The 27,628-nt window shown below is 43.4% G+C and overlaps 1 protein-coding gene and 1 pseudogene across 1 annotated transcript in view; both read left to right on the top strand.

The window, feature by feature from the left end:
- NRG2 (neuregulin 2) overlaps window positions 1-27,628 on the top strand; it is a 169,741-nt gene that overhangs the window by 41,102 nt on the left and 101,011 nt on the right. The window lies entirely within an intron of this gene.
- Window positions 18,083-18,204, top strand: LOC136650040 (5S ribosomal RNA; annotated as a pseudogene).

Here is a 27,628-nt window from a genome sequence, read left to right as displayed (position 1 = left end):
CTGAACTCTGTTGTTAATTTTTTCTCTCTCTATGCTCCTAGCAGGTTGTGAGATAGGGTAACAAAATGCAATCGCCTTGCATCTGGGGAAACGGGGAACAGAAGTTAGGGGTTTAAGATCATTCATCCCTATCAAAAACAATAATGCAAAATCACTTTGGGCAAAAATGTGGTATTTTGACTTAGTTGCTCATACTGATCCTTGTTGAATTTATTTTGTAAAGAAACAATTCTTGCATTACAATCTCTAAGCCTCATTTATCTTCTCTTATGTGTAGAGGAGAGCTGTCAAGCTCCATTAGGGTCCCAGTTGATTGGTATTTTGCTTATTTGCTGAAGTGAGTCTTTGAGATCTAATGGGTAACATAGCAGGGGGAGAGGATGGTCAAAGATAAAGAAACGGAATGAGATTGTGTGTGTAAGGCATCCTACCTGCTGGTCTCTAGCCCAGTTTTAGTAGCTCCTGCTATAAAAGGGATCCTATTACAGGTCCCAGTGGGGCCAGAACCTGTGTGGAATATGTCATACTGCAACCAATCAGCAAAACCTAGACAAGGAATTAGAGAACAACAAGATAGCATAATGCAAACAAAGTAGTTCCTGTTGCCAGCACAAATAAATTGTATAAGACAGCGATTGCCAAACTGTGGTTCTGCGACCCAACAGTGGGTTGTGACCCTAGTTTTGACAGGGCAGATTAGCCTATGTGCATCAAGGGTTAAACACACTGCTACTTGGGGGGGAGCACTGCTGTCCAATCACCATTATAGCCACACCCCTTTATAAATCAGGCAGCCTTTAGGGCTGCAGCAGGAGGTCCAGGAGGCAGATCACCCAGTCTCCCACTATGGTCAAAACTTAGATAAAAACAAAGGCTTCAGCAGCTGGTACAGTGAAACACTTTTTTTAAGCTCATAAGGCTGGGTGGATCCCAATAGCTTGTCATTTTAAAAAATGGGTCCTGGTGCTAAAAGGTTTGGGAGTCATTGGTATATAAGACATAATTTAAGTGGATCTGAGAGGAGTGCTGTGTAGGGTCCAAGCCATTTGATTGTGACCACAGCTTTTCAAGTACTGACAAGTATGTTGGGCTGAATTTCATTAAACAACTGATAGTGTGACTTTGCTTTCTTCGCTGTCATTAAAAAAAAAAATAGAATGGACAGAGATCACTCAGCAGTGATCTGCCCATATTATTATTATTATTATTATTATTATTATTATTATTATTATTATTATTATTAGTCCCACTTATTGCCCAGAGAACTTAGGAGAAGTCAGCCTCTTCCTTTGCCCTGGGCTGTGCAGATGCAAGGCAGCTGTAAGAGGGAATCTGCATCTGATCTCCTCTGGCATCTGCCGCTAAATGATGTCCTCTTACTTTGTTCCAGAAATAGGGGGAGGTCAGAAATTGTGAAAGATATTCCCTCTAAATGCTAGTTAGTTTCTGTTACTCTGAAGAAATTGGCATAAAAATGCCCTTTGAAATGCCTCTGTGAACTTTCCTCCCCCAAGCCTTAGTGATTGACATGCAACCTAAATACTTTTTTGCTATAGCTCCAATAACAAAAGCATCTAATTTGTATTTAACATGTAGACTTGAGGGAGCAAAAGGTTTTGACCTCACTATAAGCTTTATTAGTTTATATGAAAATTGAGTCTTGTGGGGAAGGCTAATGGAGAGTATAAAGTATTTGCATACATTATAGGGTGGAGAGAAGTTTCTTTACACTCTTGGTCAGACAAGTGTAGAGATTGTGCACTCTCCCCCTCCCAATTCTCCTGTTTCACTGGGCTTTTCCAAAGTTGCCTGGAGCCTTAAAAATACTTACGGTGTGTTTTTGCATCGTGTTTTCTGAGCTGAGATTCATGTCTGAGTTTAGAAGAAAAATAGATTTGGGCTACAACACATCCTGTATGTGTGAAGGATCTTGATTTAGATCTTGAGCTGTGGAAGAACTCAGGGAAAGAATGCTTGATTTGTAATGCCTTTCAGAATTTCAGACTAGGCCAATTTGAATTCCCAAACCAGATCACTACACTTTGGTGGCATCTCCAGCAGTTTGGATTCTGGAAGAATGGACAGGCACCAGCTGTCAGCAAAAACAGTAAAGGGACCAAAAATGGGAAAGTTGAAAGCAAGAAACAAACAAAAAAAGGAGCACTCTGTTATTTATTTATTTATTTATTTATTCATTCATTCATTTATTTGCCACAGTTTTATACCACCCTTCCTCCAAGGAGCTCAGGGTGGCATACATGGTTCCTCCCCTCCTTTTGTCCTCGCAACAACCCTGTGGGGTAGGTGAAGCTGAGAGACAGAAATTGGCCCAGGGTCACCCACGAATTTTTGTGGCTGAGTGGGGATTTGAACCTGGATTTTCCAGGTGTAAGGCCAGCTAGCAAACCACTATACTGTCCTGGCTCTGTTATTCCTCATGAATACTTCCTCTCAATTTTCCGGCACAGGTGACAACTGGAGACAGGCATCACCAGGCTAGAATGCAGCATTATGCTATGCAGGTTTACTTGGAAGTAAGTTCCATGGAGTTCAGTTAAACCTACAATTAATGTAAGCAGAAGACGGCTGCCTGAGGCAGCTGTTATGATTTTAAGTGACATCACCAGGACGACCAGTTTTCGGAGCTAAGCGCCATAGTCTGGAATTAGACTGTGGAACTATATCAACTGTTCAAACCATCCATCTTGGCATCAGATCAATGATACACGTTTCACCGCCTTGCCTGCTGGGCAGACTTAAGCACAGAGCTGTATAAGCTTCCTCATAGCTCTGTGTGTTTAATTATCTAAATGATAATGCGCTGAAGAATTTTATGGTGGTGGCTGGTGTGTGGCGGTTTCTTCCAGTTACTGATGGAGCAGCACTGGCATCATAGAGGGGAAAAGTGTTGGTCCCTCTGCTACTGCCATTGGCTGTCCTGTGTCCATGTCACAGGTAGGCTGAGAAGCCGAGGGGGACTGAGGAAGAGGGAACCCAAGGCTGAGGAATGAAGTAAGCGGTCCATGGTGTGTAGAGAAAGAGCTTGAAGGAAGGTGAAGAACCCTGAGGGGAAGAGGGAAAGCGGGGAGTCTAGAAAAAGAAGAAAAGAGTTCTCCGGAAGGAACCAGGGGACTGGGAGATTGCAGTTAGCCTCAATTATGGCCTTAGGAAATTATTTAAGGGTGCTTTGTAGTTGGAGCAGTGAGTTTTCTGATGTCAGCACTGGTTATCTGCTCTCTTTTAGGAAGTCAACAATGATATGATCTAATATATTTCTCGTTTTATTTGCAATTTCATCTTGCCTTTCTTTCAATAAGCTCTGGGCAGAATTCATGCCCATTTTACCCCCATTCTAACACTGTGAGGTTGAATGAGGCTGAGAGACCGCTGTGGCCCATACATACCTAGCAAAGTTCATATCTAGCACACCTGGCAAGGAGGGATTTGAACGCTTGTTTCCCCCAGTCCAAGGTCTGCACTCCATCCTATACACCACACTGGCTCACTATTTAAGGCTGTAAAAAGCTGTACTGGTTCCTCTTGGCACTGTCTGGTCTAATACCTCTTTTATAGAGCACATGTAAGTTATTGAGATGCCTGGGAAGAAACCTTCCAGGAACTATAAGAGGAAATGGTTTCATGCCTTCCTATCAGTTTCCTTCTCACCAATATCTTCCTTTTTCTTCCACAAACTTTAGCTTTTTCTTTAATTTCAGTTTGATACGTTGAGGACACAAACCCGCTTGCACTGAATTTTGCCATTTTTCACTGGTCAAGAATCAGTTTTGTTTTTATTTATAGTGTGCCAGGAGCTCCAACTGGACTCTGGTATAGGTAAATGATGCTGGCTGACCATTGGGTGAGATTGGGTCACAAGCTGTTTGGTTCAGCTAATGTGGCTAGGCCCAGCATTCAGCATCAGTTCAGGGAGCAAGCTTTTGGCATCACCTTCACAAGCCTTTGGCATCACCTGTCACTGACGTACCTGCTCTTGGGATCTGCTCCAAATTTTTGCTTAAAATTCTAATTGCACCTGTAGATCAGCCAAACCTTGTGTTTAACTCTTCCTGTGTAATTTTTATTGATGTGTCTTTGCTGGCGCCAGGCTGTCCCTGTTCCATCAGGCTTAGTTGGCTCCTCCAGGAACCCATTTTGGGAAGACTTGTAACATAATGATTTGCCCAAGGGACGCTGCAGCAGTACTGCCTGGGGAGGTGGGGATGCCTTATGTGGGAGGCTCTGTAGTAGGTTGAAGAAAAACAGAAAGGAGCAACATGGACAGGAGTGGGAGAGAACATTGAAACACTCCGTTTCAATGTGTTCACTTCAATGGTGGGAAGAGCTTTTTATCTCCCTTGATATCTCTGCCTGTCAGACATGAAATGTGACACATTGTATGCATGAAATATAAGTTCCTTGCTACAAAGTTGCTCAGTTCCTCACACAGAGGACCCCAGCCTAACTTCTAGGTGGCAAAATAATGTGTTCTGTGCAGTTCTGCAAAGATTTTTCATTAGCTCATTCCATTACTTTACCTAAAATGACAAAAATAATGTGCTTCTATGTATTTCAACTTTTCTCTCCATTTTCACTTTTCTGAGAAAAGATGAGCAGAAATCTAAAATACATCTTGCTTCTACAGGGGACAAAGTAATGACTAAGGGAGCAGAATTCCTATCTCCTTCTATAGCCCCTACAAGGAATAACAAGTTTCTCCTATTTTGTTATCCAAATGGGGAACTGAGCATGGATTTGAAATTTCTGTTTTCCAGGTGATCTTAGCCTGTCTTCACAATGAATAAAAGTGTTTGGCAAAATGTATTAGAAGAGCTACCCTAGGGGTGTGAAACTCATTTCATACAGTGGGCTAAATAGCATTCATGATGCTTGCTGAGGGCCGGAAGTGATGTCAATGGACAGGAAGTGATGTCGTTAAACAGGTCAAAACCAGAAATAAGCACTCTGTTCTCTTGTAGGAACTCCGTAGCTGCAAATGACAGAAGAGAAAATACACAAATCTTGATCATATTTCAAAATACGGAAGAGCCCAGTTATCATGCGGGCCACCCTTTCAGAAGTGACACCTCAGCATTGCTCAGCAGCTGAGAGGCCGAGGGCCAGATAAAAAGCTTCGACAGGCCACATCCAGCCCCCGGGCCTTATGTTTGACACCCCTGAGCTATCCATTGAAGTCACCTGAAATGACTACTCTGTTTCCAATCCCTGAAGTCTCAAGTCCCAGTTCTCTCCAGGGTTTCTTTCCTTGGAACACACACCATAGCAGGGGTGGTGGAAACTCATTATACCATCCCTTACTTTTTACTGACAGGTGTTCTTTTAGATCTATTTATTGATATTTAGACCCCACCTTTCTGCCAAGAGTGGACTTCAAGGCAACTTTCAACAAAATGATAGTCTCAGTGTAATGAAACACAGACTCCAAAAACAGGTATCAACAACAACGCAGAAGGAAGAAACTGAGCACAAAACCCGTACGTAGCCTAGCCATCAACGTATATGTTTTCACTACTTGTCTAAAAATAGCAATGGAGCTTGGTAGACCTACGTCAGAGTGGATTAGCGAATGTTGAAGTGAACCACTACGGAAAACATTTTCTTCTTCCTTGAGGGCAACAACATCATCTGCATTAGCCGCAGCACCTGTAGCCATAAGTCTCCTCTTAATCTGATAACAGAGATATTCAGATGGGAGAAGGTGCCTCCTGTTGTGTCTTGGACTCAGGCTGTTTAGGGCTTTAAACCAAAACACCTTTAAAGAACCTGCTCTTGAACTTGCCTTGCAAGCTGACTAGGAACCAGTTCAAATCTCAAGGAATTGGTGGCATTTGTGCCCTACCTTGCTTGAAGCCAGGCTGACTAGTTGGATGTTTGCATTTATATCATACCTTTAATCTGCTGAAGAAAAGGCAGCACATTTTTAGTTTTATGGAAACATTATTTCCTAACAGTCCAATCCTGAGCTACCCAGTGCGCGGGGCTGCTGCGACGCCAAAATGACTGCCTCAGCATCCTAAGCGTGCCGGGCAGTCACCAGTGGCTCCTCGGGAGAAGGGAAGTAGGCCTGCAATGGAGTTACTTGATTCTGTGGCAGCTTTGTAGCTGGCACAGAATCAAGGAGTCATGTTGGGCTGAACAGCCTGACATGGGGCTCTGGATCTGGCGGAGCTGGCGGTCCTGTCCTGCTTCCCCTCTGCCCTGTCTTACCTGTCCATTGCCTGGCATTCATACGGCGTGCCAGGAAGTGGATCTTGGTCCCAGCAGTGCAGTGTTGCGCTAGGCTAGCTCCAGTGCTGGGCCCGCGGTAAGCCTTGCAAACCTGCCTTAAGGCACGTTTGCAACAGTGCATGCTGACGGTAAACTGGTGCGCATGGGTTTGGATTAGGCCCTAAATCACCAATTAAAGGCTAGGTTGGGGCAGCCAACTTCTGTGTTCTGAGTGGTCTAGAGCAGGGGTGTCCAAGGTTTTTGGCAGGAGGGCCACATCATCTCTCTGACACTGCGTCGGGGGCTGGGGAAAGAAAGAATTAATTTATATTTAAAATTTGAATAAATTTACATAAGTTTACTTAAATGAATATATTAAAGATGAACTTATATGAATGAATGAAGGTCTTGCAATAGCTCAAGGCCTATAAAAGGCCTTGCACAAAGCAAGGCTGGCCTTTCCTTTGCTGCCGCTACTGCATCACAGACATGAAACAGCAAGCAGTGGAGGAAACCCTCATCCCACAGCTCACGCAAGGAGGTCAAACAGTTGCCTTCATGCTGAGAGCAGTTGTGTCGGGCCAGTGTGGGCTGCAACAAATCTCCAGAGGGCCAGAGGCTCATTGGAGACTGGGGGCTCCTTGAGGGCCAGATTGAGAGGCCTCGAGGGCTGCATGTGGCCCCAGGGCTGGAGTTTGGGCACCCCTGGTCTAGAGGCTAGAAGTATTGCTATTGTTGACTGTTAATGGGTGGCTTTCTCATGATTTTAATTTTAATTGGTTTCTGTCACTAGTGTTTTGATTTTTATTGTTATTTGCAATGTTGCTTCTCGTTGTTAGTATTTTATACTATTTTTCTTTTACCTTTCTTTTTAAAGTAAGCCACACTGTGTCACCTTGTGGCAAGAGAAATGGAATATAAATTTAAAAAAAATTTTTTTTAGAGTTATAATAATATATAATCCTGGTCCTTTTAAATGGGATGAAAAAGTGAGGTATAAATGTTTTAAGTAAATAATCGCACTTAGAACCTGCCTTTCTGCTTGAGAGTGAAGTTGCTTGAGGTGGCTCACGTCATCATTACATTATGCCTTGATGATCACAATCCTCCTTTTACAGATGAAGAGTCAATGATGGAGTGACTTTCCCAAGGCAATCAATCCTATAAATCACACTGTAATAAATCAGGAAGCACATTGACAGAGTATACTACTCTTCAAGGCCAAAAGGGCATTAAACTTCTAGATTTCACTGTGTGATGACTCAGTAAGAAAGATAACTTTCCGATAGTTATGACACTATCTAGCCTGGCTCATTGTTAGATCTACCACTGTATGCATTAGGACAAAATTTGACAATACCATAAATGCAATAAGAAATGGGGAGTGCAGATTCCTGCTCCGAAGCTGCAGCAGTCCAGCAGCTACAGAAACAGACTTGTCTTCTTGCATTGGGCCCCATGTGTTCAAAAGTATACCATGTGAGCGAAAATATCACCGTCCAGCCTCCTGTGGTATCTTTCTCCCGAGATCTGTGCAGATGGAGGATCAGGCTGCCTGCATGCTATTGTATGCAAGGCTGTCTTTTCCTTTCTCACAGAGGTATATGCTGACACTGACAGCACTTCCTGAAAACGGGGGCGGGGAGGACACTGAATCGGTGCTCCTTTTGTCTCAACAGGTAAGCAGTGCTGCCAGAGAGGAACTGCTTCCTTGACTTTTCACAATGTGTTATGACTGGCACACTCCTCCACGCACCCCCACCAAAGAAGCCAGTTCACTGCCTGTGTCGACTGGCAGTGTTAAAGAGCCCTTTCTTTAGGGCTTTTGAAAACAAACATTTGCTTCTCTAGTTTTGTTTCCTCCCAGAGAGTGTGTGTCGCAAAACCCGCACTCCCTCTTGTTTGTCTGTTGAGCTTTGTGGTCTTATGCCCACTTCCTTTTGCCCCCTATGCTGTGTTTGGATGGCTTGAGCAGCTATTTCCACGACCAAGGGGTGTCACAGCCTCATTGCGATTGAGAAGCCCTGGATCCTGTTACTTCTGAGAACAGGGTCAAATAACGCAACGGGCTGGGATGAGAGATGGTGCTGAGCCCTGGCCTGTAGCATCCTCACGCTCAGGCCATTTACATTTGCATGCATAGCCTTCTCTAGCTTCTCGTCATGTGTATTCTACTCATCCCTTTCCCCCACCTTCAAAGCATGTTTTGCCCACGATGATACAGTGTGGAAGTTGCCCACAATGGGCTGGGCTCTTTCGGAGTGGAGCTGGCTGGGGTTCCAGTGCGAAGCAGCTGCTTTGTCTTTGCGGTTCAGCAGAGTGGCGTGACTGGTGCTTTCAGCCGCTGACAGGTCTCCATTAACAACCTGCTTCTTCTTTTGTAAAAATGGGTTGCAGAGCAGCAAGTCAAGGCATGACCCACATTTTGAAAGAGGGAATTTTTTTTGTTTCTGCTGTAGTTTCATGAGAAAGTCCCACTCTGAGTAAATAAACGCAGAGCCTTATTCTCTGCAGCAGGAGGCAGGCGGTTTGTGTTGTGTGTGGGTGTGTATGTACGGAGAAATGTGTGTACATCTGCATTAGGCAGGACCTTTCTGGAGAGCTCTGACTCTCCATGCAATCCACCTGCAGTATTTTTCCTGACATTTTATTTATTTCTAGTATTGATTCCCTTCCCTTTCAATAGCACTGCAAGCATGTGAAAACAATGTAAGCAGTAGAGTTGTCAACAACAAGCAGGATAAAAACACAAGGGGTGTGTGTATAATATAAAATCTCCAGTGCCTTATAGAAGCCCTCAGTTCTTTGTTTCATGAATTCCATTGTGCAGCTTTAAGCAAATCTACTTTGAATGCACTACAAAGACGTGGAATCATGTATTAATTATAACCTGTGCTGTTCATAAGGATATTTTCAAGCCTCATAGCAGCTGAATGGGACATTGGGAAAGTCTCAGTTTGCAGATGAGGAGTCAGTAATCAACCAAGCAACTTTTCCAGGGTAATTCTGTGAGTCCTAACCTGAACTTTGATACCTGGGTAGGCCTAGATACCTTTAAAATGGGGTTGGACAGATTTCTGGAGGAAAAGTCCATCACAAGTTACAAGCCATGATGGGTATGTGCAATCTTCTTTAAGAAGTGGGCTACCTCAGAATGTCAGATGCAAGAGAGGGCACCAGGATGCAGGTCTCTTGTTGTCTTGTGTGTTCCCTGAGGCATTTGGTGGGCCACTGTGAGATGCAGGATGCTGGACTGGATGGGTCTTTGCCTGATCCAGTGAGGCTTTGTTCTTATGTTAAGCTGAATGTCAGACAGTCCCTTGTATAGGGGTAGGGTACACAGTTTTCATGGAGGACATGGAAGGTTCAGTCCCCAAGCATCTCTAGCTACAAGGCTTGGACAAAACTTTGACTGATAGCCAAACTAAATATGATCTTAAATATGTTTGACTCTATGTGTTCTGGGGTGGGGGTGGGGGAAGCTAACTTGCGTGTAGACACTTAATGAGAAATAAATTCATGAATTCCATGAATTGTGATTGTGAGCCCTTTTGGGACAGGGAGCCATTAGTTATTTGATTTTCTCTGTAAACCGCTTTGTGAACTTTTAGTTGAAAAGCGGTATATAAATACTGTTGTTGTTAATAATAATAATAATAATAATAATAATAATAATAATAATAATAATAATAATAATAATAATAATAATAAACTGAAACTCATCCAAACATTTTCTGCTAGGTACTGTGGAGAGCTTGGCCTGGATTTGGGATCTGGTGTGATCTTAGAACTTGAGCAAGTGGAGCAAAGCATCCTCTGGTGCAGTGACAGTGCCTAGTGTGTCATCAAGGTAGGATGCAGTGCAGAGCTTTGGCCCAGAGCATCTAACACCCTGGCGCTGCCGCTGTTTAGAATTAATGGTGTCCAAATATCAGCTTTATGGGCATCAGGGTCGGCCTTAGGAGCTAGGTTTCCGATTGGAAACAATTTTGCAGGGCCCCAAGTTCACAGCCAATGTCTGTAGTATCTTAGAGTTATAAAAATTTATTATAGACTTAATATCTCAGTGGTCGAATGGAAAGCAATCAAAATGGGCACTTCAAAATGCAGTTAATGGGCCAAATGGATCTAAGCACATTTTAATATAAAATTGCATACTAGAATAAATTGCCCTTATGGGGGGGCCCTTAGGCACGGGGCCCAAATGGGAGCAGTTGGTCAAATTGGTTGAAAGCCAGCCCTGATGGGCATGATATGTGCCGAATGTGGCACCAGTAGGTAAATAATTATTTCATTTATAGGAGCACAGAGTTCTCATTCTGTTAGCCTCCGGCTCCCTCTGTTCAAGCAGGTGGCATGGCGGTTGATGTTTTTGAATGCCTGTAGGTTTACTCAACATGACGTAGAACACAGAGCACATGAAGCATCCTGCACGTTTTTGAAAAGGTACATGAACATCTTTGCATAAAAACACATGTAATGCGTATGTGTGCCAGGAGAATCATAGCCTTCACCACCTCCAACTCACCAATATCTGTACAAGTCTTTGCAATACAGTATAAGTCTGTTTGTGGACCACCTTATTCATCCAGTCTCACAGTGGCTTATTATTGTGGTGTGTGTGCGCGTGTGTGTCCTGGCACCACAGAACTCCCTCCTGTGTATGGCCCCTTCTGTCATTGTGATAGGCCTAGTGCCAGTCATAGTCTCTGCAGCATCTTGTGTGAGTTGACCTAGCCCTGCCTTAAAAGCATGCCTGATACATCTTGCCCTGCCCAAATGACTTGGTATTCAGAAAAAGGGAAACAGAGCCCTGAAAGCATGTTCAGGTCCAAATGAAGCATGATTTACATCTCAAGGGACTGTCTGTTAATTTCCCATGCCACCCACACATAAATAGCTTGGAGGGGCGTTTGGTCACATAACCACTCGGTTTGCAAAGGCCAGTTCTCATTCATGTAGGAACATGCCAAAGGATTTGCAGGAGGAAATTACACAACAAGGGATGAGAACCACCTTTGTGTTCTTCGCTGCCTATAAAGTTGCCCTGCACTTTCACTCCACCCCCTCCCAACTGTCCATTGTATGGTGAACAGTGAAGACAGAATGAGTGAGAAAAGGGAGGTACATTTTTAAATAACTTTTTTTTTTCTGACAGATGCAAATGCAAACAGAGAGGGATGGTGTAGGCAAGCAGCAATGTGGAAGCAGAAGTGCCATGTGAGGAACGTTCTCTGCAAAATCCCTAAAGTATGGTGAAAATGATTGGTGCAGTTTGAATACAAAATCCCAAGGAAATTGCTGAGACTGAAGAGGTGCCAAATCTTTAGATGGACTTCCATCTTCCAAATGCAACATAGTGGCATTGCATTTTGGGGGACATTTGTCCACAGAAGTGCATATGCAATTTCTAAGGGCTACAAGAATCAGGAGTACGTATTTGGATGGAGGGAAAGTGCATATTCATCTGGGCAAAATCTAATAGTCAAGGATGGCCAACTTCTTTATCTTTAGTTCTCCAAACACTAGTTCAGGAGCTGGAATAATATATCTAAGCTCCTCTACATGGTCAGAGTTAATAAAAAAAATTGGTATAATCTAGCAGTAAAGACTCCCCATATATAGAGCACATTTGCTTGAATGGTATATGATCATCAGTTAGATGTGGGACTGTGGAATGAATGTGCCTGGAGGGTTCCTTTTAAGGGTGACCAAGACTGTTTTCTTCTACTGTAATTAAAAGGGTTTTCATGTGGTCCTTTTCTCTAGGAGTAGTGGCTGTTAACAAAAAATATATCAAATAATAATAATACAGGCATTTATATACCGCCTTTCTTGGTCGTCAGATTCCTCCTCAGACTTTAATTCAAGGCAGTTTACATGGGCAGGCTGTTCTAAATCCCCGTAGGGGATTTTTTAATTTAATTAATAATTAAATAATTAATTTAAATAATTAAAATTTAAATAATTAAAATTTAAATAATTTAATTTAATTTAATTTTTACAATTAAAGAAAGGTTCTATCTTTCAAGAACCACAGCATTTCAGACGGATCTTTTATGGTCTGTTATCACTTTCTGGCCTCCAGATTCCTCCCACACAGGCTGACAAGCAGCTCCTTCATCTCTCCAAAAGCAGGTGGAATAACTCAGCTGGGCTTGTCAGCTGCTTCAAGGTCTTGCCATTCACGGTGCTGGTGGCCTCGAACTGGCGACCTTCGGATGTTATCTTCAGGCAAACAGGCTCAACCCTCTAGACCAGACCTCCTGCCCAAATAAAGTTAAAATGATTACAGTAAGAGCTAAACAGAACACCAGTGATGAAAAACTCCAGCAAGTAAACACAACAGACTCATAGTAGGATCCCACAGGCCACTAGTATACTAGGCCATAATAGGCTGTGGTCCATGATGTAAATGGAAGCTGCCTGGAACAGCTGCTGGATGAGGCTTCTGAGGTAAATGCCTGGTAATGCCATAAGGGCTGGGTGCCGAGGCCTTGTAAGGCTGTTGGCAATGCAGCGATCTCTGGTTTCAGTTGTTGGGAAGCTGGGAGCGGGGAGAAAGACTCAGGCAAGACATCATGGCTGGGTGCCGAGGTGTTGTGAGGCTATTGGCAATGCAGCTGTCTCTGGTTTCAGTAGTTGGGAAGCTAGGAGTGGGGAGAAAGACTCAGGCAGGGAGGCAGAAGACATAAAAACAGAGGGCAAAGCAAGGAAAAAGAAAGGAATGGAAAATCCAGAGAAGCCGCAACATGGGGGATACGTTCAAATCTCCTTCTCCATCAGTGGTATGAAACAGCTGAATATGTTTCACTGTGATTGGCCTTGTGCTGCCTATGAGAAACCCTGGCCAGCTCCCCTCACTAAATCTCAGAGCAAGCTGATGTCTTGCCCTTCATCTACCATTTTGAAAACATGCTGGACCACCCATAATGCTGGTTCCTTTTAACACTGATTTGTTATAGCACCCTTTGTTCCAGTGTGATCGATGGCTGTTCTAACCATGTGCAATCTGGGAGGCGTGGGGCCAGTCAGTGCCAGTTTCCTGCCTTATCTTTAACAATGTCTTGACTGTCTTAACGATGTCTTTGACTTTAACAGTGCTTGACTTTATGGCAGTGTTTTTCAAACTGTGGATCGGGACTCACTAGGTAGGAGGTGAGCCAATTTCAGGTGGGTCCCCATTCATTTCAATATTTCATTTTTAATATATTAGACTTGATGGTACCATGTTATGTGACTGCATTTGGGGAAATGTTACACACCTGTACTTTTAACAAGCTACAATCAATCAATCAATCAATCAATCAATCAATCAATCAATCAATCAATCAATCAATCAAGTACACCTGTACTTTTAACAAACTGCAATCAATCAATCAAGCAAGCAAGCAATCAAGCAATGATTGGTTTGCCATGCTTCCCCTGAGGGCTGGGGATAAGAATAGGCCCTCTGTTTGGCTGTACTTGTCGTAAGAGGCGACTGAACAGCCACCGGGTAGATGGGACTCATTAGCCTGGGAAGGCAGCTCATCTGAGAGAAGGAAAACTCTGATCCCAAACCTCCACTGCCTTGTGGCTACATCCAGTTATGGAAAAGGCTTCAGGAGTCAACCTCGAGGCAAAATCCGGAGCCGGAGTCCCTGAGGCAGTTCATGGCTGAACACAGTCATGTTCTGGCAACTCCTGAGACGCCGCTGGAACCAACCGTATTGGCTTCTGCCTTTCCATTGGACCATTTCAGCGATGTGGAGAGGGGGGATTTGCTGCATGGGTAACAGTCTATCCTCCATATCTACTTTACCCAGGCTTCGCACACTGGAGAGGACACTCTGTTCCAGAACACTATTCAGAGTGCGATACCATAGTCTTCCGAGACTGAAGGATGCCAACAAGAATGTATTTCTTTTAACAATGATAGTAAATGGGACTTACTGCTGGGTAAGTGTAGGTAGGATTGCAGCCTAGGATTGTTAAAAATGTTCCTGCTTGATGATGTCATTTCCAGTTCTGACATCACTTCCAGTGAGTGCTGACAGATTCTCATTCTAAAAAGTGGGTCCCAATGCTAAATGTGTGAGAACCACTCTTTATGGAATACATCCCCAGTGGTATTCAGTAGTAGTAGTAGTAGTAGTACAGTGGTGGTACAGTAGTACTGGGAGGCATACTGGAAAGTACTACTGGACTTCTAATGCAATAGTGGTTCAGTGTTTCTCCTAATGAAGCGAATATACCAGGAGATGCACTTTGGATCTGAATTGCAGCTGAAGCCAAGTGTTAAAGCCTGCTTCCTGCGGTGATTTCATCTGCCTTTGCACGCCCCTCCCACTATTTTTGTTTTTTTAATAAAGGAAAAATACCAGGCCAACACATGCGTTCACAGTAGCGTGTTTTGGCTCTGAATTTTTCTTTAAAGAAAAATATTGCATAATTTGACATTGTTTAATAACTATCAAAATAATACATGAACTTTGCTTCTCTTCTTGTACCTCTTTTCAAGTTGTGCCAGGGGCAAGTGCTCCCATTGCCCCACCCTAGCTCTACTACTCCTAATATGCACACCCTCCTTCAGTCTATCTCCTTCCCCCTCCGCCTCTCCATATTAATTCAGCCTTCCACGGGACAGGAGTCAACATGTTTGGGGGGGAGTTAGTGCTGTGCTCTGAAAGCTGCAAGTCCGTACCTAATTTTCCAGTGTGGGATGAGAGGGAGAATCAGCACAGAATGTTCTGGAGCAGCTGGAGCAGGAAAAGGAACCTCTGTGTGATTTGGGAGGCTCTGTCCATTGGGAGGCTCTAACCATTGCGTGCTGATGAGTGAAGAGAAGGAGCAATGTTGTAGCTTTCAGGTACTTCAATCTCTTGCTGAAGAGTTGTAGAACACCAGGTCACAAGGAAGCTCCATTTGCTATATGCTGTCCTTCGGAGCACAAGGAAGAATCCTTAGCATAAAAGACATCACTTGAAATTAGGAACATTTTCTGAGCATTCAGGTCTATCACATTCATTATCTCAATAGCTCTTACAACAATTTCATAAAGTAGATCAGTATTATTATCCTCTAACTGTATACGCAAAGGCTGAGATAATAGCTGCTTGTCTAAGTGGGACTTCCCAGCTCACTCTTCCCAGTTCCACTCTTAGCTGAACCAGGGACTTCCCAGTTCACACTCTTGGTCACTTATTATTATTATTATTATTAACAACACTGTACTGCAGCTGCTCCTGGGGACGGCACGCTTGCCCCATATTTGGTCAGAGTTGGTGCAGCCCACAACAGAAGGCACAGAATTTTGGTTTAACTTGTTCATATGGCAGAACTTCCTTCATCATTCACAGACCAATTAGTTTGGATGTGACCTTTATTCCCCGTAAGGCAGTGGTTCCCAAACTGTGAACCATGGCACCCTGGCGAGCTGCAGAAACCAGCCAGGGGAACTGCAGAATCTTTGTTAGAAACCTGCTGCCCTATACAATGTATAGGATTGGAGCCTTAATGGGGAACCGTGGCCAATAGTCCAGTAGGTCAAGGGAGGTCAAGGTCAGTCGAAAAAGTTGAGGAACCAATGCCTGGAAGGAATCCATACTGTTCCTTTTTTGACTATGTAGTAACTTGGTGGTGTTTCCACTTATAGGTGCACACCAGATGTATGATGGATGCTGGAAGGGTGCCTTGCATCAACAACCACCTATAAGATCGCTGACCTTTGTTCATAATAATAATAATAATAACAGGTATTTATATACCGCCTTTCTTGGTCTTTATTCAAGACTTTATTCAAGGTGGTTTACATAGGCAGGCTTTATTAAATCCCTATTAAATAGGGATTTTTACAATTTCAAAGAAGGTTGTTTCTTTCAAGAACGACTACATTCAAGTTGTTTCATTCCGATCTGGCTTCACATTCTGGCCTCCATCCTCCCACGCTCAGAGCAGATGGAATTGCTCAGCTTCAGCTTGTCAGCTGCTCCAAGGTCGCACGGTGCCGGTGGCCTCGAACTGGCGACCTTGTGGATGTTATCTTCAGGCAGACGGAGGCTCTACCCTCTAGACCAGACCTCCTGCCCAGCCTTCATAATGTGAAGCAGCCTTCATAATTGTTTAGCAGCCTTTATAATGTGACCAGACAGATAACTTCTGGGGGAGAAACACAGACGTCCTCAGTTGTACCACAGCACCAGCCCCTCACCTTGAATGGCTGTCTCCTAGCTCTTGCAGTTGTCCCATCCCAAGCTGCTGCTGGTCCTGTCCTTGCAGCTGCCCTGTGCCAGTTGCTGCTGCTGCTGTTCCAGCCCTGGCAGCTGCCTACCTGTATGATGGTGGTCCCTGAATTTGGTTGTCCCACTGCTACCACAGGCAGAACATCTGCCTGTAGAGGGTGGGGAGGGTAGTGCTGGGATGCCATTGGGCAGAGTGATGGGCTGCATTCTTGGGGCTGCAAAGCGTTCCCTCTAAGGAGTCTTTGGTTCGCACAGCAGTGTTTCTGGATGCTCTGTGATGATGTCATATGTCATCCCTGGAATCAATCCCTGGAATTCATGTCAAGCCACAGGTCCAACATGGAGACTCTTGATTCTATGCCAACCCTTGGATTGCCGTAGAATTGAATAGTCCCATTGCGGGGCTACTCACCTTACCCGGGGGAAAGGGACAGAAGTCCCCTTCTCCCAAGGAGCCACCTGTGCTGCCTGGGTTGTGCTCAGGATGCAGTGGCAGCCATTTTAGGCGCTGCTGCAGCCCCACGTGCTGGACAGCTCAGGATTGGGCTGCCCGTCATCAGTGAACTGAGATCCAGAAAAACATCATTTTCTGTGTATGCTTACTCAGAAGTAAGATCTATTGCATTCAATAGGACCTACTCCCAAGAAAGCATGTATATGATAGCAGGCTTTCAGCCCAATCCTAACTAAGGACCCAAGCCTATACAATTTTCCAGTGCCAGTGCAGCTGTGCCAGTGGAGTGTGTACTACATCCTGTGTTGGGGAGGCAATCACAGAGGCCTCCTCAAGGAATGGGAACATTTGTTGCCTTACCTTGGGGCTGTACTGTGGCTGTACTGGTGCTGGAAAGTTGGATAGGATTGGGCCCTAAATGCCTCCTGCTGATGCAGTCATGCCAATGGTGTGAGTGTGTTCTGCATCTAGTGTGGGGGCAGTCTGAAGGCCACCTCCTCGTGGTAAGGGAACATTTGTTTTGTTACCTTGGGGCAAGCTTCTGCTGCCATAATGGGTCTCCTCGGATATGCACCGGCTGTTTTGCTGGTGCAGGTCTGAGGAGGGTAATGAAACATGGCAAAATTGAAGCATGGGTAGGTGAACTTTAGTAGTTTGTTCTCACTGGGTATTTGATATTGATCACAGCCTCCCCCCCCTCCACTTTATTTTGATAGAAAAAATTCCTTCCATTTACTTTCAGTTGAGGGTTTTTTTCTTGGTGCTGTCATTACTATCTTTCTTGCACTTGCCGAAGCCGAAGTCCATCCTATTTTCTCTGACTTGATGTAGTTGTTTTATGTCCTTGGCTATGGTTTTAATTCACTGTAAGCATAAAATTTGTTGTACTTTCTGCATTTCATTGCTTGTGAAATTGTTTTCAGGATATTCTCTCTCTCTCTTTCTGTGTGAGATGCCTTAATAAGTGCCCTTTTCCTCTCATACTTCCAATTTAGCAGCAAGCTATTAATATCTGTGGCTCTGCAAAATATTCTGGGGCACAATTCTGGGGCTTCTGCGAGGCATTCTGGGGCCTGCCATAGCTTCAGAATGGCTGTGGATAGCTTCAGGGTGGCTTCAAAATGGCTGCTGCAAATTCAAGCTGGCTGTTGCGGATGCAGCGAATAGCCTCAGTATGGTCTCAGGTAGCTTCACTGTTACCCTGCACATGCCCAGTCTCATCTGATCTTGGAAGCTAAGCAGGGTCAGGCCTGGTTAGTACTTGGATGGGAGACCGCCTGGGAATACTGGGTGCTGTAGGCTTATACCATAGTCTTTTGAGACTGAAGGTTGCCAACCAGCTTCAGTGTGGCCACAGATACCACAGATATTATGGATAGCCAAGAACAGGCAGTCGATGGCACAACTTGAGTAACACTCAGTTCCTGTGGATAAGTGAATCAGTCCATGGGAACTGAGTGTGTGGATAGGGAGAATGAATGTACATTCAACAAACTGTAAAACTTTGAAAGAGTTTTTACTGCTAATGGCAAAGCAAACAATTGCATGATTTATTTGGGAATATATATACATTGATGCGTACCTGAAGGAGGCATTGTCACTCCTGAATCGGCCTTTTCAGCCACACTAGACGCTGTTCCAGAACCACCATTCAGAGCGCGATACCAGTCTTTCGAGACTGAAGGTTGCCAACTAACTAACTAAAGGAGGCATAAAGTAGCATTCTGATTAATGGCTTGACTTAGCGTAGATGTTAAAAGCTATAGGGGAGGTGAATCTTTAGGTGCCAGTCAAAAGGGCAGTGTAGTTAACACCAAGTGCTGAGAAGAACACAGCAGTCCCTAGCACAACCTGTTTGTTGTTGCTACAGCACCAAGCGTCCACTGCCACTTCCATTGCAGTGTGATGAGCTACTGTCATAAACTCAAGAATGGGAACTTTTCCGGTACGTACAGCAGCCTTTGAGTGGGTCTGAAATGGATCTTTGGGCTCACCTTGTTTCAAAGGCTCATGTCAAAGGCTGCCAAAAGTCTATGTGACAGAAGAGAAGCCCTTCAAGGTGAGGAGGGCAAGAGTGGTAATGTTGGGGAGGAAGGAGAAACAGGAGGTTTTGGTGAAGGCAGCTTGCTTAAAGGAATAAGAGAAGAAAACTTCATTGAGAACTGTTTTTTGAGTAGCTGTTCTAGAGGCAACACTGGAAGGGTGAGGGAGAGGCAGCAAACAGGAATGAGATGGGGAATGTTGTGTGCTTTTTTACCAGAGAAAAGCACTGTAAGACTGAAGTATGGATAAAGTGGGAACCAAGAGGAGGGCGAAGAGCCTGAGAGACAAGACCACCATGCATGCAAATAGGAGTTTGCATGCACGCCTCCTTGGTAGCCATCTGCTTTAGCAGCAAAAGATGCAGGAGAATCCCACAGATCTGGTGCAGCAGCAGCAGCAAGCCTCCTCATGCCTTCTCAGGGTGATGCCTTTTGGCACTGCCCAAGGCATGTTGCACTGTGCTTCTGGAGTTCCTGCTTGGAAGTTACTCTTAGAACATAAGAACATAAGAACAGCCCCACTGGATCAGGCCATAGGCCCATCTAGTCCAGCTTCCTGTATCTCACAGCGGCCCACCAAATGCCCCAGGGAGCACACCAGATAACAAGAGACCTCGTCCTGGTGCTCTCCTGGTGCTCTTCTCCTCTGGCCTAGACCTAGGTGGGGATGAGAAGGTGCAGGAGCTGCGCAACATTTCCCAGAAGTTAGCAAAACAAATGCAGGCTTGCCTCAATACTCGTCGGCTGAGTATATCCCCCAAAGTCCACAGACTGAGCCAGTTTGCTCTTAGAGCACAACATTCAATTTCTTTTGTCTCTCACTTGGCAGAGCGCAGATTCATTAAGCTGGTCAGTGAAGGGGACAAGCCTGACTCAGCCTAACTTAGGGAAACCCATCCTCCTGATCAAGGGGATAGGCTCTTTGAAGTCTAGTGGTGTTTCAGCCCTATCTTGGGGAAGAATCAATCTTTTGAAGTCCCAGTTCTAACAATGAATTAATTTAATGTGCATTTTAAACCCGGAGGGGGGTCAGGGAAAGATGAGCCATTTTAGCATTTTATTAAAACAATTAACAAATGTTGCCATGGATATTGAGTCAGATGCCTGGAAGGAAAACTTCAATTTTATTTGTAAGCAAAAGTATAGAGTAGGTGATAATAATTTTAGTTTAGGTTCAGGAAAGAGAGTGTGCAAGATATTTATGAGGCAGGCTCAGAATTCTGATCCTTGCCTTATTGTTTCCAGTCAATGAACCCACATAAAGACAGGACCAATTCTGTTTCTGAAAACATGAGAAGTGTTTTGCCAAAGGGGTCAAGCCTTGAAATTTAGTATTTGACACTTAACATTGTGAAACTTCCTATCTGATGCCTGCTGAAATCAGAATGATGAAGTGATACCAACAAGTTTTATAGCATCTGAATTTTGAGGTACATTTTCCTGCTGACAATTGGATTGGCAAAATTTGGAATGTTGGCACATTTTACCTATGTGCAAATGTTTGAGTTCTAATTCATGGCCCGCTTTTCTGGCTTCTGAGGAAGTAAAATGAGAGACCCTTGAAATGCTTACGTTGGAGTCCAATGAGGCAATTTTTTGTCTTTGGGGATATGTCATTTCACCCATATGGCTTTTTGAAGTAGAAAGAGCTGTGTGTGTCGGGGGTGTGTGTGTGCACAGCAGTTCCGCCCGCTGCATTGAGCTTCCTTATTGCTGTTGCCAACGAGACATCCCTGGAGGAGTGCCTCATGATGCCCCATTGTGTCGTGACACACAGATTGGGAACTGGTGGATGTAGACCAATGCAATTGAACTTGTGCAATTCCTGGATATCTTTGTAAATGCCATTATATTTGAAAATAAATCTTGGCCCGAGCTATTCTAAGCATTTGGCTAAAATACTGAAAACATGGAGAGAAAGCCATGCCTCAACCAAAAGCAAATTTCTGCTTAGGTGTTTTGAATTATAACCATAATGTAAACTACGCATTTGCACATAATGAGCCCCTAATGGCCATGTTTTGAAAAGGAGGGGATGATTTTGAGCAAAAAAGTAGTGGGAGAAGGAGATGGACTTAACTATTTTTCCCATTTCTGCCACCAACTACTCTTCTCCACCTTGTTTAACCTTAAAAACAAATGCCTGCAGTACCATGGAAGAAAAGCACCTGGGGGTGGGTGGGAGGAATTTGGAGCAAAAAACAACTGATAAGGAAAAGGTTAATCATTCCAATGGCTGCCTATCCATGATGTGAATGATGTTTGCATTGGGTAGCAAGTTTGGAGGGAGTGGTAAACAAGTGCCCAGTGCCTCCCTCCAATCCACCGCTGACAGCTCCAGCCCCCTTACCTCACTCCTTCCTCCATGCGGACTGTTTAATCAAAGCAGAAAATGTGGGCTGTAGTGGGATCACTCCAAGCATGTTCCCATATCTCCTGCTTCACGTAAAAAGCATATGTGGAGGAAGGTGTGAAATGCCAGTTTGCTATGGCAGGATTTCAGAAGGCCAGCCCAAAGGTACACATTGGCCATCCTTTCAAAGACCATGCACTAGTCCATGTTTCCTAACTAAGAGTATTCCCTCCAAACTTATACAGGAAGCCTGGCATCTAGACCAGTGGTTCTCAAACTTTTTAACACCGTGACCCACTTTTTAGAATGGCAATCTGTGTGGGACCCACTAGAAGTGATGTGTTTAATCTGGAAGTGATCTTACGATCAGAAGTGACATCCTCAAACAAGAAATGCTTTCATGAGAGTACAGCAAGCACTGAAATTGTGCCATTTTCCCTGGATAGTGGAGTATAAATAATTAAATAAAATAATTATAAATAATTAAAGTAAAACAAATAATTAAATAAGGGGAGATGAGATGGGGAAGCCAGTTCTGTTCCACCAAGTGAAGTCATAAGAACATCAGAACAGCCCCACTGGATCAGGCCATAGGCCCATCTAGTCCAGCTTCCTGTATCTCACAGCGGCCCACCAAATGCCCCAAGTCTCTCTGTAGCCAGCCAGTAGTAACTTCAAACCCCCCCCCCCCAAAAGAAAAAAATCACTAAGATTTTCAGCCTTACCCAATGTGCAGTTCAATTTAAGTTCTTATATTTAAATCAATTCAGTGTTATTTCGGACAAAATCAGTTTTAAGTCAGTTTTAAATCTAACATATTTTTTGTTTTTATTTGGAGCTGGATTGAGAGTCAGATGGTTTCAACACCAGAGCACCAGCCTGCAAAAACTACATATCTCTCCCTATCCCAGCTCTTAACAGAGCCTTCCTGGGGTTCATCTGTACTCTACAAATGAGTCTGGCATTGTAATGCTTATATAATTTATGCATATTTAATCTTGAGCTTTAGGTTCTCACTCCTGCATTTTTACTTTCCTATAAAAAGTTGAACCCACTCCCTTTTCTTTTGGCAAAACAAGCATTTTGGAAAAACTGTGCACCTTTCTCTGCCAGTGGAAAGGAAAGAGGTCACTCCAAATCTGGATTGGGGTGAAATCTGAGCAGCTTCTCTCTAAATAGCATTAAAACCCCTGAGTGATAAGGAGAGAAAATGAATGGGGGGGGGGGTTTGAGGCTTCAATATGGTTGGGAGAAGGAGTCTAGAAAAGACAACAACCCTTTCCAATACTAGGGCCCACCTAGCTTTACTAGAGTAAAAAAAAAGTTTCACCTTACCAGCTCAAGCCTTTGTTTTTATTCTTTTCACTGTACTTGGGGGGGGGGAGCTGTCTTCTGGAGCGTTTGTTATGCTCATCAGATATGGACCATTCCAGTGGCCTTGCATTTCCCTTCACCTGGCCTTTGTTGATAGGAGCTAAGGCAAATCTGCTTACACACTAGTAAACATGTATGTGTAGCTCAGTTTTGCTTTCCATCAAGCTCAATACATTTGTTGGCTTGGAGGGGGGACTTCTTGAGTGTTTTTTTGCGGCTTTCATTCATTGAATTGGGACCATTTTGATGGTGTTGGATTCCTCTTGGCCTGCTGTTTGCAATGGGCCATGTCATATTTACCTAGTTGTACCTAGTGTACTAGTACTAGTCTACCTAGTGTAGCTCAGTTTCCATAGGGCTTGATGCATTTTCCTTGTCAGCTCTCAGCTTGTCAGTTTCAGCTTCATGACCCACCAACAATCAAGTCGCGACCCACCAAGTGGGTTATGACCTACAGTTTGAGAAACTCTATTGTAGTCCCATCCCATTCCAATCTCAAGAGAGATTATAGCTTGGGTTTTTGTTAGATGACAAATCCGACATCATGTTTAGGGGCATCTGTGGAGATACCTGCAACATGCAGTGTCCTGGCTTATATATGGCTGATATGCTAAATATCTACCAGACCCACTGGCTGGTGCTTCACAAACAGGGGCTTTCTGAAACGTATGGAAGTGCTGTCCAATTTGATCTATAAAAAATTTTTCAGAATTTTTTTTTTTTGATGTTCATCACATTTCCTTAATCCAGTGGTTCCCAAATTTTTTTACTAGTGGTTCCCTTGACCTAACTAGGACATTGGCCATGGCTCCCTGTTAGGGCAGTGGGTTTTTCACAAGGATTCAGCAGCTCCCTGGCTGGCTTTCATGGCTCCCTGAGCCACAGCTCACAATTTGGGAACCACTGTCTTAAGGCCCAATTCTATCCAACATTCCAGCACTGTTGTAGCTGCAATGCAGCCTCCAGGTAAGGGAACAAGTGTTCTCTTATCTTGAGGAGGCCTCCATGACCTCCCCCCACTGCAAATGCAATGCATGCCCCATTGGCACAGCTGCAAGACTGCTGGTAAGTTGAATAGGTTTGGGCCCTTAATCTGTCTTCAAACACTAGAAAATGTTGAAAAACAAATACTAACTGACTTACATCCTGCTTTATCTCCCTTGTGGGCATTCAAAGCAGCTTACAAAATGTCAATAAAACATTATAAAATATAATATTAAAAATATAAATATTGAACCCCTAAAAACATATTTTCTAAAAACCTAAGAATCTCATTAAAAGCCAGGAGCAAAGAGCAGGGAACCAACAGCAAACATTAAAAGAACAGAAGCCCATAAAACTAATGCACAAAACCTTTATCCATATTGAAAAAACCCAAAACTCAGAAGGCAAGAGTAAAAAGAAATGTCTTTAAGCCCCTCCAGAAGGAATCTGAGCAACTTGAAACTAAGAGGGAGGGAATTCCATAAAGTAGGTGCCACTGCAGAGAAAGCCCTACTCCTCACTGCCACCCCTCTCACCTCCATAGGTGGCTGCATCCATAAAAGGAGCGCTGATCATCTATAAAAGGATGATCAGAAAGGGCTAGCAGGATTATATGGAAGAAGGCGACCTCTCAAGTAACCTGGCCTAAGCCAAGTTTAAAGTTTACTTGCTTATAGAAAACATGTTAATACATTCCGTTTGATATAGTTAGTCTATCATTGACAGTACATTATCTTGGCTTTGAAAAGTGGAAAACTATATGAACATTAATTGTCGTGTCCCTCATTTTCAGAAGACTTGTCTTAGTTTTAAAATATTTTTTTTAATTTAAATATTATTTTAAAATAAGGCTCCACAGTGGTGAGTGCTTTTCTCAGTGGCTTGAATCCAAAGGCTGAGCTGGTTGTATGTATGCCAACACTTCAGCTGAAGCCACCTTTTGATACTTGCAGAGTTTTCTGCACCTTCTTGTAGGTGAGATTGAGTGACAAATTCTGAGCTTTGCTGACATCATGCTTGGCATTGGCATGCACACAATCTACATAGAAGACAGTTTAGGCTGCATATACATTTCATTCTGTATGCTGATTATCTTGCATTATTGTGCATTTGCTTCTTTATACCCTGTGTGTGTGTGTGCATATGTCTCACATATATAAATAACTGGATGACATAACAGAGCTCACTTAAAATGCTTTAGTTAGATGTTGCAGCTTCTCCCTTCCTCGGTAATATACAGCTTGGAGTTGAATGCAGACTACGGTGGTGACAGCTTGAAGAATTCGTTGTGTGGGCGAATTGTCAGCAGAGTGGCACATACAAGGGAACTGAAGAGACATGCACACGCCAAGTGTTAGTTCCAAGACTGAGTCTGTTGGGTGTTAGGGTCTTCAGTTTATTTACCCAGAATGTTTCTATATCTCCTTCCCCCCTCATTATATTGATTGATTGATTGATACATCAAGAACAATGTTCTCTTTCTTCTGAAATCCCAGGTTTTGGTGGTTTTTCTGTAGGACATACCTCTAATATGGGCAGCCCATGCATAGGTCCAAGGAGACCCATAGGCCATGGAGGTTATCTAACTATAATTTTACCTGAAGGTTACCTCAAGGATACTTCCTGATCGCTACCACCCCCACCATAGCATGCAGTGTGCACCTTTATGCCATGACTGCATCATGTAAATTGATGGGGGGTAGGATTGGGGTATAAGTCAGAATGGCTGTGGCCACCATATTTACAGTATTTAGCAACAGTGTTTCACCAACACTAAATATGGTATCTGGGGTTCTTGCATTCTCTCTGTCCCTCTGTCTCTCTCTCTGTCTCTCTCAAGCACACACCCCTACCTGTATTTACTTTAGGGAAACTCTCACCTTCAGAGGTGGAACAACTGGAAAAAACCCCAGTTTTTTAAAATCATACAGAACGTCACCTCCAAGTTCAGTTGTATAATATGTGTGCCCCATGTGCTGTATTTGGTACATTGATAAAACAAAGAGTTTCTTGATATGTAACCTAAAGCCCTTCATACTCTGTGTCATCAGTCTTCTTGAGGATAACACACAGTATGCACTAGTCTCTTTGTTGGCACTTACTATGCCATTTTGAACACTTTAATACCTGCAAAGAACACAAAAGCCGTAACAGCTTTGCAGAAAGAATAGTATGTGCACTTCCAGACCCGATATCACGTCACTCACGTTTTTGAAGAAAAAGTTGTACTTAGAAAAAATAACAGATGGACAAAGGCACTTGAGGAGCAGAGATTAAGTCTTGCAGGCATTTCACAACAAGTGATTCCTGAGTGATTGAAATGGCAATTCCATAGACCAGTGCTTCTCAAACTGTGGGTCAGGACCCACTAGGTGGGTTGCGAACCAATTTCAGGTGGGTCCCCATTCATTTAAATATTTTATTTTTAATATATTAGACATGATGCTACCATGATATGTGACTGCATCTGGGAAAATGTTTACAGCTCTGTATTTTTAACAAGCTACTATGTATATTCTTTTAATAATGATAGTAAATGGGACTTATTCCTGGCTAAGTGTGGTTAGGCTTATAGCCTAGGATTGTTAAAAATTTTCCTGCTTGATGATGTCACTTCCAGTCATGACATCACTTCTGTTGGGTCCTGACAGATTCTCATTCTAAAAAGGGGCTCCGGGTGCTAAATGTATGAGAACCACTGCCATAGACTGGTGTGTTCACCTAGTTTGTTCAATTAATGATTTACAGCAAATTATTTATTTTACAAATGAAGTTTGTCTCAGGATGGTTCCTCAAATTTGCTGAATTTCTTTGAATGTTTATAATGTATAATCAATTTAGCACCTTTGGCACTTAATGTCCTTCCTGAAAGTAAACCAGAAATTGGTGGCTTTCTCATGGGACTGTTCCAGTGTAGTCTACCTTCTTCTTGCAGTGTAAATTCACTTGGAATCCCAGAGGGACTGTTCCCATTTGGCTTTGTCCAGTGACTTCTACGGAAAGAAAGGTGTCTGCTCTGGTGCTTTTCAGCTGAATTTCAGAAACCTTGTCTCAGCAGAGCTGGCAACCCTCCCTCCAAACAGCTATGGAAAATATCAGAAAATGAGAGAAGACAGTGCATTTATGGGGGGGGGGGAGTTGGTTTGAATGAAACAAAAACCAGCCTTTTCATTTAAGGCCCAAATCCTAACCGACTTTCCTGCATTGACATAGCTTTGCTAATGGGGCATGTGCTGCATCTTGAATTTGAATGTCTGTCATGGAGGCCTCCTCAAGGTAAGGGAATGTTTGTTCCTTTACCTTGGAGCTGCATTGCCCTTACCTTGATGCTGGAAAGTTGGTTAGGATTGTGCCCTAAAGGTCCTTGGGATCTATAATTCAGCCGTCATTTTTAAGACTCTCTTCTAGTTTTCACCACTTTCTTTTTTTTGTTTGGAATTTGACTGTTATGAAAAATGGCCATTCATTAAACATTTTTGAGGCTGACCAAAAGCAGAGACTGAAAAGTCCTGATGAGCCTTTAGAATTGCTTTTTGGAAAATTCAATCAAGTTTATGTGTCTGGAATATTTAAAATTATTCTCTGCAATTGTTGTCATTCCCTGTTTTCCCTGTCATTCCCTGTTTTAAATTTGTCATTCCCTGTTTTAAACTAAGAGAAATCATTCCCTGTTTTAAACTTCTGTAATCTAATGTTTATTCTGTGTTAGAGATTGGTATGTTGGTAGCTTTGGCATGGCACATGATGAAGGTGACCATCAAGTGAGAAATAAAAAAGGAGTCACATCTGTATTGGATGCCTCTAGTAGACAGACCATAGGAGGCATTCAATGTGGGAGAGGTTAACAAGAATGTGAAATGCTGACATCATTTTCTTTTGCCCGCTCTGCAACTTTTCCTAAGTCACTGCAGATGTCAGGAACAAGAACATAAGAACAGCCCCGCTGGATCAGGCCATAGGTCCATCTAGTCCA

The sequence above is a fragment of the Tiliqua scincoides genome, chromosome 4 (assembly GCF_035046505.1).
Source record: "Tiliqua scincoides isolate rTilSci1 chromosome 4, rTilSci1.hap2, whole genome shotgun sequence".
In the NCBI taxonomy this organism is placed as follows: Eukaryota; Metazoa; Chordata; class Lepidosauria; order Squamata; family Scincidae; genus Tiliqua; species Tiliqua scincoides.
Note: the sequence above shows the minus strand (reverse complement) of the source record. Positions and strands in the feature narration are given on the sequence as shown.